The sequence below is a fragment of the Falco peregrinus genome, chromosome 1 (assembly GCF_023634155.1).
Source record: "Falco peregrinus isolate bFalPer1 chromosome 1, bFalPer1.pri, whole genome shotgun sequence".
Lineage (NCBI taxonomy): Eukaryota > Metazoa > Chordata > Aves > Falconiformes > Falconidae > Falco > Falco peregrinus.
This window is the reverse complement of record NC_073721.1, coordinates 98,103,088-98,113,601: the sequence shown is the minus strand read 5'-3', so window position 1 is coordinate 98,113,601 and position 10,514 is coordinate 98,103,088. Positions and strand designations below refer to the sequence as shown.

Here is a 10,514-nt window from a genome sequence, read left to right as displayed (position 1 = left end):
GGAAACTCATTTTATCCTTCACACCCCAGCTCCAACTGCTTTCTCTTCCCCTTGCTGCAGCTGTTGCAGCTGACACATTCCTACTAGTCTTTTTTTTTTTTTTTTTTTAACAAAATGAGGCATTTTTTAGAGTTTTCATTACATACCTGTTACAAGTTTACACAGAGCTGAGTTGACACTGGGGTTAACCTGTAAGGTTCAAGGGAGGTGATCATAGAGCAGAGGGTGGACGTGAGCATTTCAGCATGGAGCAAGGAAGGGAAACCATATTTATGCCTTCTGTTGCAACATGCAGTTTTCCCTCATCTTCCTCAACAGCCACCAGCTTCAGGGCAAGAAAAGAGACGAGTGGAGGTTGGGTACAATGGAAACCAAGGGGAATTGGCTGTATAAAGGGAGGATTAGGGCACAGGGCAGGGACCAAGCTGTAGAGGAGACATCTCTGACTTTCCTGGAGGAAAAGACCTGTCCACACATCCCAAACTCTCCCTCCACTGGGACTAGCTGAGGCTGTGAGGCATTTTTAAGAAATATTAGAGGCAGATCATATTTATCCAAGGGCTTTGGGGTTTAGTCAGAGCTCCTGGACCTCCCCAAACTGACTGGCAGCTGTGGAGGACCTTGGGGTCATCCGGGGAAGAAGTGCTGAAGAGACCAAGCCACTCCTGGGCAGAAAGTCCAATAGGCTGGTCTGTGGTGGGCTCCCTGCACACACAGTGGAACGGGATGAGCTGCCGGCCAGAGGACCCCACACAACCCCAAGAGAGGAAGTTTTCCAGCTGATAGGCAGGAAAATGGGGCTATTCGCGGTGAACTGAGCTGCGGCGCAAAAAAAAAAAGTTCTTCCTCATTAGGGAGGAATTCGATGGGCCTCTCTGGGAACCAGTGCTGCAGCACGCGAAAGGTCAGGTCTCATTCTAGAAGCCTTTCCTCTCCTTCTGCCAGCAGGAAAAATAATTTAAAATATCCCCTAAAGAACTCTGTCTGCCCCCATCCCCCCCTTCCAAAAACAAAAAGGAGGAAATCAACTCAATCGGGGGAACAGCCTGCAGTGGGGATGGCCAATCTCCCTGCCCAGCCCATGGGACCCAGATCCCTTTCCATCCCACAACCTCATTATTAAAAGGCCACATCTACTCAAGGGGGGAAGGAACAATAGGTACATTCTAGTCCTGCAGCATGGCACGTTGCAGAGATCACTGTGTCTGTGGAGACCCATATCACAATCTGGCTGGTTGCATATGAGACTTTCTCAACGGAAATTCAGTCTGTTTAGTTGTCCCAGTTACACCTTTGGTGCTGTGGGTCTTGCCTGCACCAGCCACTGTGGAAGTCTCCCAGTGCTCCACTAGCTTACAGAAATGTGCGTCACAGTCTCATCTTGGGGTAAAGACAAAAGGAGTCAACTCTGGCAATCAGACCCATGTCAACACAAAGGTTTCACACCTTCATGACCAGCTACCATTACCAGCTTTTGATTCATGCAGTTTCAAAAGAATCAGATTCATCCAAACCCATGGAGGACCATCTTCATGTCCCATAGCACATCCAAACCTTTATTGAACCCATCTTGTGTCCATGCTACATGGGAAAATTGATAACTCTCAGTTGTCTGTTGTCATCTTTCTGTACCAGTTCCATTTGATTCTCAAATTGTTTGCGAATATGAAATTCCACTTTTGCGACTGAGGCTAATTAATTTGCTTAGGATAGTTTATTGTTACTCTGAACTCAGCATCTTGACTTGCTAGTTATATGGATTTTCAAACAGACTTGTAGAGAATAGCAGTTACACATTGGCCAAACCCTGGAACCTGAACTGAAGAAGTTTTGTTTCAGCTCTCATCAGCTACAAAGGACACAGTTAAGTAAAATCAGCTTAAGCTGGGATTGGAAAACTGTGTCTGCCACATTAGCAGAGAGATCAGATGACAGATTTGGTCTGGCCTCATTATCTAGCCATAAAAATGTAAGGACTTGAAGTATTTGGGGAGTAGGAATGCAGAGAGCAGGAGAGATTTCTGGAGGATCTCTATGCAGTAATTTCTGTCTGAGAAAAAGAGACCAAAGGAACCCCCACCCAAGCTGTCTGATGTGAGCTCTTATCTCCTACGACAAACTGAATTCAGGAGAATCAGTCTCTTCCTTTTGCAAACAGTTGGGGGAACAGGGGCTCCTGTGTGTCTACAACATCTCACATATATTTTTAGCTTCATCTATTTGGTTAGTGAGGTCACTGGAGCCCAGGCTTAAACATGTTTTAAGCAAATGTTACCCTGACCTGCCAAAGCTCTGAATTGCCTGTAGCTATACATACCCCAGCGAAACAGAGGTAATGGTGAAAGAGAATGTTATGCTAGTATTTTATGATAGAGTTCAAATAACTATGTATCCTCATTTATTGCAGCACTTTTTCTTTGGATATGGAAAGTGTAAAATACAGAGTTTTGGTCCAAAAAACATTTGATGAAGCTATTTCCTGGCTGAAGTAGCCCCTGTGCCTTTTCCAGTAATTCTGCATTTAGGATTTTATTTACACAGTTTAAGGATTAAATCACAATTTCCAGTCCTCAGTATAAAAACAAAAAAATCCAGCCCTTCTTCCCTCAGGGTTGGGTAGCATTATCGAAACCACTGCAAGGAAACAAAAGTCACCAGCTCGCATCATTTCCAGCCTCATCCAAACTAGAAAACAAGTTTGTGGGAGAAAACCTTCTCATGGAGCTGCAGAGATATTAGCAGATAATGCTTTTTGTACTGATAGCTTGTTTGGCAAATGTAATAAGCTCCTGACAGAGTCCCCAAGCTGAGTGCTGGCAGCACGCCAGGACAGAGTTGCAGGGCAGCAGGCAATATTCATAACTGTTCCAGATGTGAGGTGAAGCTGAGGAGCCTGCAGGAAGCTCACTGGGTTACAGGTAAGGTAGCATGGCCCTGGATCTTGCAGGATAAATGCCTGTCCTAATAGTCATTTTGACTGCTCTTCTGGGAATCATGAGCACACTAGCATAAACCTGGCCTCTGCACATGCTATAGATGTCTCCCAAGAAGAAAAAACCAAAACACCTTCAGAAGTATGGCACCTATCCTTATATTTAGTCTTTAAGATGAGTCATTCTGGAAAAAGCCCTTTTTAAAATGCTGATATAACCACCTCTTTCCTAAGGGTATATTCATGTAGCTGCAGGTGACCAAATGAGTGAAGCTCAGCAAAAGTTACTACTAACAAAGTAAGCTAAGGTTACTACCCATGTGCAGACCTTTAGCCTCCTGCAAATGCCAAAAAGAAATGTCCCTGCAGGGTGACTGGAGCTAATACACTTTACATTTGCATTTGGCTCAGAGTTACACAAGGCATCTTGCTGGGGCAAAAGTAATAAAGAATTAAGCTCATGTAACCCAATTGGTTGCAAGTACCTGATATATCTCTGGTGGAAAAATGTTGCAGAAAAAGCACAGTTCTTGCTCCTGTGGAACCAGAAAACATTGAAGATTTGGTTCAGCTCTCCTCGTGGCTGGTCAGTGTGTCTGAAGTTCACACACCAAGACCAAATTCCTTTTTTTCTCTTACCAGAATACCAAACATTTCTGCAAGCAATGTTATTCATCTAGAGAAGCCGTGGTCACTGCAATAGCAGACTACATACATCAAGATACTTAAGTCTAGAAAGTTATCGTTTGTGGACATTCATTCAGGCCTTCTGTTGTTCTTTCATTATTTGTATGTCTCCTTTCCTAAATTGGTAAGAAAGATCCTCTCCTTCCCAGAATGCCAAGACAGTGGCTGCCTATGCCTTATTGGGGTGCAGATATGGATGTCCCCATGGATCTGCTACCTATTTGCTAATCACTGGCCAAAACTGCAAATAATTCATGATTTATTTGATTATTGACAAGTTTTGATAATCAAATTAGCCACTGGGTGACACCATAAATGGCACATACATGATGAGCAGTTAGTTGTTCAGGAAAGCTCACTGTAAACTGTTTAGAGACCTGTGCTATGGAAAAGGAGACATTTAAGCTGTCTAGATATACAGAGCTACCTACCAGGGCTCGTGCTGAGTAGTTTGAGAATGAGCAGAAAAATATAAAAGAAAATCCCCTGATAATTCATCGGTGGAGTGTAATTTACTGGATCTAATCAGAGCAAACATCTCTATGGCTGGAATGTTGAAATAAATTAAATATAAAGCCTTCAAGGTCACAGCCTACTAAGCTATTAATGCAGCATTGCTGAAGTCAGGTGGATACACTCCAGGCGAACGCACTGTGCTCCACTGTGAAAAATCTTGATCAATTTGATGTAATGGGAATATTTCAAGCAGTGATCAGGCCTGCCTGAAAGAAAACGGAGTAAACAGAAGATATAGAGGATGCAACCTTCAAATGAAGAAAATTTAGCAGAATAGTCAAAGAAGTTTAGATGCTCAGATTGGAAGCAAAATAGACATAAAAAGACATTTGTGTTTGCGGGGGGAGTGAGAAGAGTTTGGAGAGTGTTGCTAGCAAGATGTAAGCTGTGAGAAGCAAATCCTGCTGTCCTAACTGCCTCCGAAGCCCGATGCAGGAGCAATTAAATATTGCAGGAGTCACCACATTACATTTCCCAGCTCCTGTAGTGACCGTTCCTTCTGGTCAGAGGTGTAGAGCCCTCTCTTGGCCCCAGCTGCCCCATTCAGCTGGCCAGAGGTTACCATCCTACCAGCTGTGCAGCACAGCCATTCCTCTGCCTTTCAAATCCCAGTCCTGAGGAGATCTGGCTGCAGAAACAAATACCACCTCAGCATCGAGCAGGTCCCAGCTAAAGGGCAGCCCTGGACCAGGCAGGGGCAGATGCAAGCAGGAAGCAGTGGAGACCCCAGCCACGGGCACACAGCAGTGCAGAGCCAGCACAGGAGGGTCTCCTGGTCCAGCCAAATGGGTGGACACTCTGGAAGGACCTTGGTGCCTGGTAAGGTCCTAAGCCTTTGAGGACTGCCTTAGCAGCCCTGGTTATTGTCATACTGAGGTGCCTGGAGGTCTGCCCTGCACCGCAATGTGATGCCCTAAGATTTCATTGGTACCATGGGTTATTTTTTTCCTGCTCTGATGGCTTGCATGGCAGCAGAGGATCTTTCTATCACAGGATTAGAAAATTCCTTTATCTTATTTTACTTATTTATTTTTGATAAATTTTATAGTCACCTTCAGTTTCACACTCCTTCCTGTGAATCGCACCATTAAAAATGACTGCTTCACCCTAGCTGTTAATTTAAGATTAGATCCTGTATGCGCGTGCACACACATAATGCCATCCATTTTGTTTCAGTCCTCTCTGCATATGTTGTAATGTGATCTAGAAAGGCATGATTATATTCCTATTCCTCTGCCCTCCATCAGACCCTGCTTTGCTCTGTACATGACGATCCCCATCTCCAAAGGTGGCGGTGGTTGTGTGTTTCTCTCCCCATTCATCACACAGTCTCTCATCCTCGTTCACTTGCATATCTTTCATATCCTGGCCTGAGCTTTCCTATGAAGTGCTCTCTCTTTGAGACTGACAACCTCACTAGCAATAATGGAGGTATCTTCAGAGAGCCCTGTGCCACAAAATAATACTATTATCCCCATTTTGGGGGACAGGGAATGGAATTGTGGTGATAGGAAGGTCAACATTGTTAAAAGCATCTACTAATTTGAGAAAGCATAAGGCTTGATTTTTCAGAGTACATATTTCCACAGCATTTTGCTTGATCACAGTACAGGTCCCCTTTGACCGCATCTGCAATCATGAGAGTTTCACCCTTGTGTCTGGCAGAAGGGGGTCACAAACTGGGGCCTGAAGCAATTAGCAGCATGTAATTAGTGCCCAACTCTGAGGAGTCTGACCTGACCAGAGATACACAGCAAAATTCCCATCTGAAACAGGCTGGAAAAGCTCTAAAAAAATGAATGCTGGGTCATATGATGAAAAATATCACATCTAGCTATCAGCTGCAGTCTAATAGTTCTAAACCTGTGGCCTGTTTCTCTAAGGATTCAAGCCTATTAGGAAGGTGCTTAGATTGCTGTAAAGGCATTCATGCTTATACTAGAAAAAAATTGAGTGTGAAAATCAAAGCTGTGAAAAAAACCCAAATTTTGCACAGATGTCATGATGACAATAAATAAAGAGCACCCCAGAGGCTTTTTGATGAGCTGATAGTCTCATCAGCTGAGTTGTCAGCTGGAAAAGAGATAGTTACCTTCCCTTTTTTCCAAAATAGTTTTTTTGGCCAATATCTGTCTGGGTTGAGGTCCTACATGCTGGGGACACCGTTTCTTCCTCCTCTCTGCTCTTTATCCCAGCACTCAGCCAGGAAATCCATTAGTTTAAGCACAGTTGTGGTTATCTTCAGTATCTAGACACCCTGTCAGAAAAGCCTAAGTTGTCCTGTATGTTCAGAGAAAGAATTATAAACAAATTGATTGAAAATCCAGGAGATGGGAGAGGGACCTTCTTCCCCCTCTGCTTCCTGTGGTCCTGAAAATCCAAGACTTTTAAAAAAGGACATAATTCTACATTTCCTGCCAAACTTCCCATTGTTTCTTTAAGCCGAGGTAAGGTTCCAGCTTTTTTGGTGTGCTTTCCTTTTTTGTTTATACTCAGCAACAACTCTACTTGTACAGGTTTCAGCTGGTGCTAGCACAAACCACCATCTGATCAAAATTGTGATCCAGGTTTGTTAAAATAAAACTAGTCTCATCAGGCTCGGTACTAGATAAGGGCATGTGCCTGCACAAATCTGAAATGCTGTAGAAAAATTTAGTTTTCAGGCTTTCCAGCCTGTTATCGTCCTGCCTGAATTTGGTGGGAAAGGAACATAAAACACAGAAAGCAAACAAGTTTTAGTATTTCCTAAGATTCACAGTTTTCACTTAGAAAAGGTGGGGGGGTTCCCCACAGTCAAAACAATAATAAATTGCAATGAAACAGTCACGGAGTGCCTGTCTCTGGCCCTCATGCCTCCCTCAGTGGTTTCCCTTTGGGGCAGTGGTTTGTCCCTGTGCGATGCTGGGCCTTTGGGGACACGTTTCTGCACCTCAGACATTTTTGCAAGGTGTCAGCCTTGCATCTCACCTCTATTTGGCTGCACAATCATTTGGTTGGAGCCCCTGAGGCCTTCTTCAAAGCCCAGCAGAGCCAACAGGGGAATTTCGTATTAATCCAAGGAGCCTTAGGTGTGGATGCCAGTTTATAAAGCTGTGGTGGAGGGGAGAGGCACTAAGGGATGTGGGAGAGAGACCTGGTCTGGCTCTCCAGGGCAGCTCTCCGATACAAAGTAAAGTGCAGGAAACTGGGACGAGCGGCAGATTGGCTCCAAAAGCACCCGCTTAGGTTAAAGCAGACTGTTGATGCAGCTACACCCACTAGGAGCCATCCCCACTGCTGCAGACCTTCAAAACGCAGGCTCTGAGAGCTCCCCTAGGCAGAAAATCAAGCCGGTTTCAAAGAGAAACCTCTCCTTCAGGGACATGTGATCCCACCTGCATTTCATCACCACCGCCACCCCCAACAAAATCTAGCAAATGCAGCAGAAGGACCAGGTTTTGCCCAATGTGCTCATTCCAGCCACCAGCACTAGCCTGGTCCCAAAGATGGTGATCTGGTGAGGCTGTGAGGTTGAACCGGCAAAGAAAAACCTGTATTCAAGCAACTGATGAGAAAACCACCTCTTTGACTTTGGCTCACACGTTGTTGAAGCCACCAATAAAGAGTAAGGGCTTTGTTCCACCCTCATCATCAGTCGTATCTAGTAAGCTGGCAAGGAGTTAGGACGTTGCCAGTATTTTCACACATGCAAAAAAACTCTACCCCCCGCAAAAAACCCATAGCCCATTACTCACATCCCCAGAGAAATCATAATAAGAGACACAGTATACCACCTTCAAGCAGGAAATAGCTGCCTTTCTAATGCTTGCTAATTGCTTCACTTAAAACTAGTTTGATTACTTGGCACCGAGACAGTATTTTAAACCTGAATTATTGCTTGGAACTTTCCTTTCACCTACCAAGATCCCAGGCCATAAAAAATGTGTAGCAAAGGTCTCCCTGTGAGGTGCAGGATTGCCTGTTAACTCTTTTATGAATCATAAGAGACGTTTGGCTGCTGGGACAATGTCTTGCCATATTGGAGTATGTGCCATGAGAATGAAGGTGTTATTTATTAATACCACAGCAGGCAGAGACAAGTGTGCACGTGGAGAAACGTGGGTTGCTGAAGCAAGTCATGCTGTGGAGCTATCAGGCATATTCCTAAACGCTGTCACCTGAGGCGGGATCACATTTTCACTCTCTGAAACAAATAGGCCAAATCTATCACTCCAAGGTTCAGGTGAAAACGAATTATTTCTTAACTCGGCTTCACTTTTTCCAGTCAAATGGGAATTACAGGGCTGCTTTTAGGGGGTGAAAGACATCAGGGCAGCAGTTATGGGGGCATGAGCTGTACATACTGACCTGCAGGAGGAGACTGGTTTGGGACTTGGCTTTACCAAACACTGTCATTAAAAGTGCCTTTGTCACAGCACTGCTTTAGGATCAGAAATTAACTTGCATTTTGTACTTGACAGGAAGCTATTAAGAAATCTCCACAGCTACAATAAAACTGATGCTTAAATTGCAATCTTTCAAAAAGAATTTGAATCTCAATATGAAGCATCAATAAGGTAAGCAGCAGCTATGTAGTTGGCACATCCCTGAAGTGTCTGTTCCTGAAGGTCTCCCTTCAGGTAAGACTTGGCTCTAGGGAAAACACAGGCTTCATAGCCAGGGATGTGTGGGACAGCATCCAACAGCGATGCGCCTGTCCAAACAGCTTCAGGGGGGATTTTCAACCACCTCCCACACCAATCAGTTATGTTTCCCATCAAATTCACTATGAAGTTTCTTTATCCTCTTGTCAAATGAAGTTTTTTTTACAACTACACGGAAGCTATCCTGTAGGATGGGGGACAGTTGGGACTTTCTCCTTGTCCATGCCACTTGGGAGCAGACTCTGACCTCTAACTTACCTCCGAGGAGTTTGGCAGCTCACAATCTTGCTTCAGAAAGCCAGTCAAATAAAATGTACAAGAAAATGGTGATGATGTGGGTGTAAAACATAGCTTGAATCTAACACAGGATGTTTTGAGGCAATTAGTCAAAATATGTGGAAGAGGGTGGGTGTTGCTATCAAGCCATCGGGGGTTTTTTTAAGCAGCAGGCATCCAGAATAAAATTTACACATGAAGAAGTCTGAAGTGCAACTCAGCCACAGAGAAAAGGTTTCCGCTTTGGGGGGCTGCACATGGGTCTGTTCCCAGCAAAGATTTACTCAGAAGTAAGCATGGAGCTCTAGCCTGTGCATCTGCACTGCACAGGGCTGGCACCCACCGCCTATTTCTGCTCTTACTGGGCAATTGACAGAGTAAATCAGAGAATCTCTAGTGGCCGGGAGAACATTTTGGAAAGGGTCACTAGCTAAAATGTTGGCCTATTGGTCAGAAAGCAGGAAAACAGGTAAAAAGGAACAAAAGTATCTGGGTCTACACGCAACGGGAGGAAAATAACATTTTTTTTCATCTTAGGAAGCCACTTTTAAAGCTTTCCATGGGAAGAGGACAGACGACATATGCAGATCTAAGCACAGGAAATATTTGGTGCTACCAGCCGTGTGATGGCTCTGAAGGTGTCTTTGCAGCTGATGTTTTTAAGCCTCTGTGTCAGGAGAAAATGAAGCCATGGGCCAGTTTCTCAGCTGGTGCTGGTGCCTAAATATTAGTGATAAAAGAGACTCCCAGCTGGGTTCTTGTGCTTTACTGTCACTGAAATTGAGGGTAGGAATTGAAGATTAGCACCAAATAATCCCTTTTCTGAGGCGATGCCCCCACAAATCCCTGGAAAATGGTTGCGGCAAGACTGCCCTTGGTTCAGACCACGTGATGACAGAAAGAGGGATACCAGACACTGGCCACTGGTGTCCCATGAGCCCCTTCTCACTCTGACCTCAACAGTGGGGGTGGAGATGGAGGACCTGCCACAGTGCTACCCCAAATATGTCTTCTTGCATGCCCTGAACCCCAAGAAATGCAATTTGCTTCAGAAAGTTATACTGGGGCAGATCTGGGGAAAATCATCCTTTAGAAGGGTAATATTACAGAAAAAGAAGCAAGGTAACATTTAGGAAAACACTAAAGATGGACTGTTTTATTTGACCAAATGAAATCCAAGCAGAAAGCACACCCCCAAAGAAATCTCTGTCACCAGACGTGCCCCGAGCTGGGAGATGTCTCATCTAATCCCCAGAGTCAACACTAAGTTTTAGGGAGAAAAGACACTGCCAGGGCTGAAGATGAGGGAAGTGCTGCCTCTGACATGGAAAACACCAGTTCCAGCTTCCTCAACACTAATTTTGTCACCCAACATGACCATAATGGGTGCAGGATTGATTGAATACACCGTGCTATAAGGGGACCCCCTTAGCTTGCTATGTATAAAAAGCAACCCCATG

General features: G+C 44.6%; 1 long non-coding RNA gene across 2 annotated transcripts in view; it reads right to left on the bottom strand.

Annotated features, from left to right (window-relative positions):
• Positions 1-1,547: 1,547 nt before the first annotated feature.
• Positions 1,548-10,514, bottom strand: part of LOC114011842 (uncharacterized) — a 50,495-nt gene continuing 41,528 nt past the window's right edge. For both annotated transcript variants that reach the window (XR_003553949.2, XR_003553959.2), the window contains one exon: positions 1,548-4,341. This is a non-coding gene — a long non-coding RNA (uncharacterized LOC114011842). The remainder of the gene's footprint in view (positions 4,342-10,514) is intronic.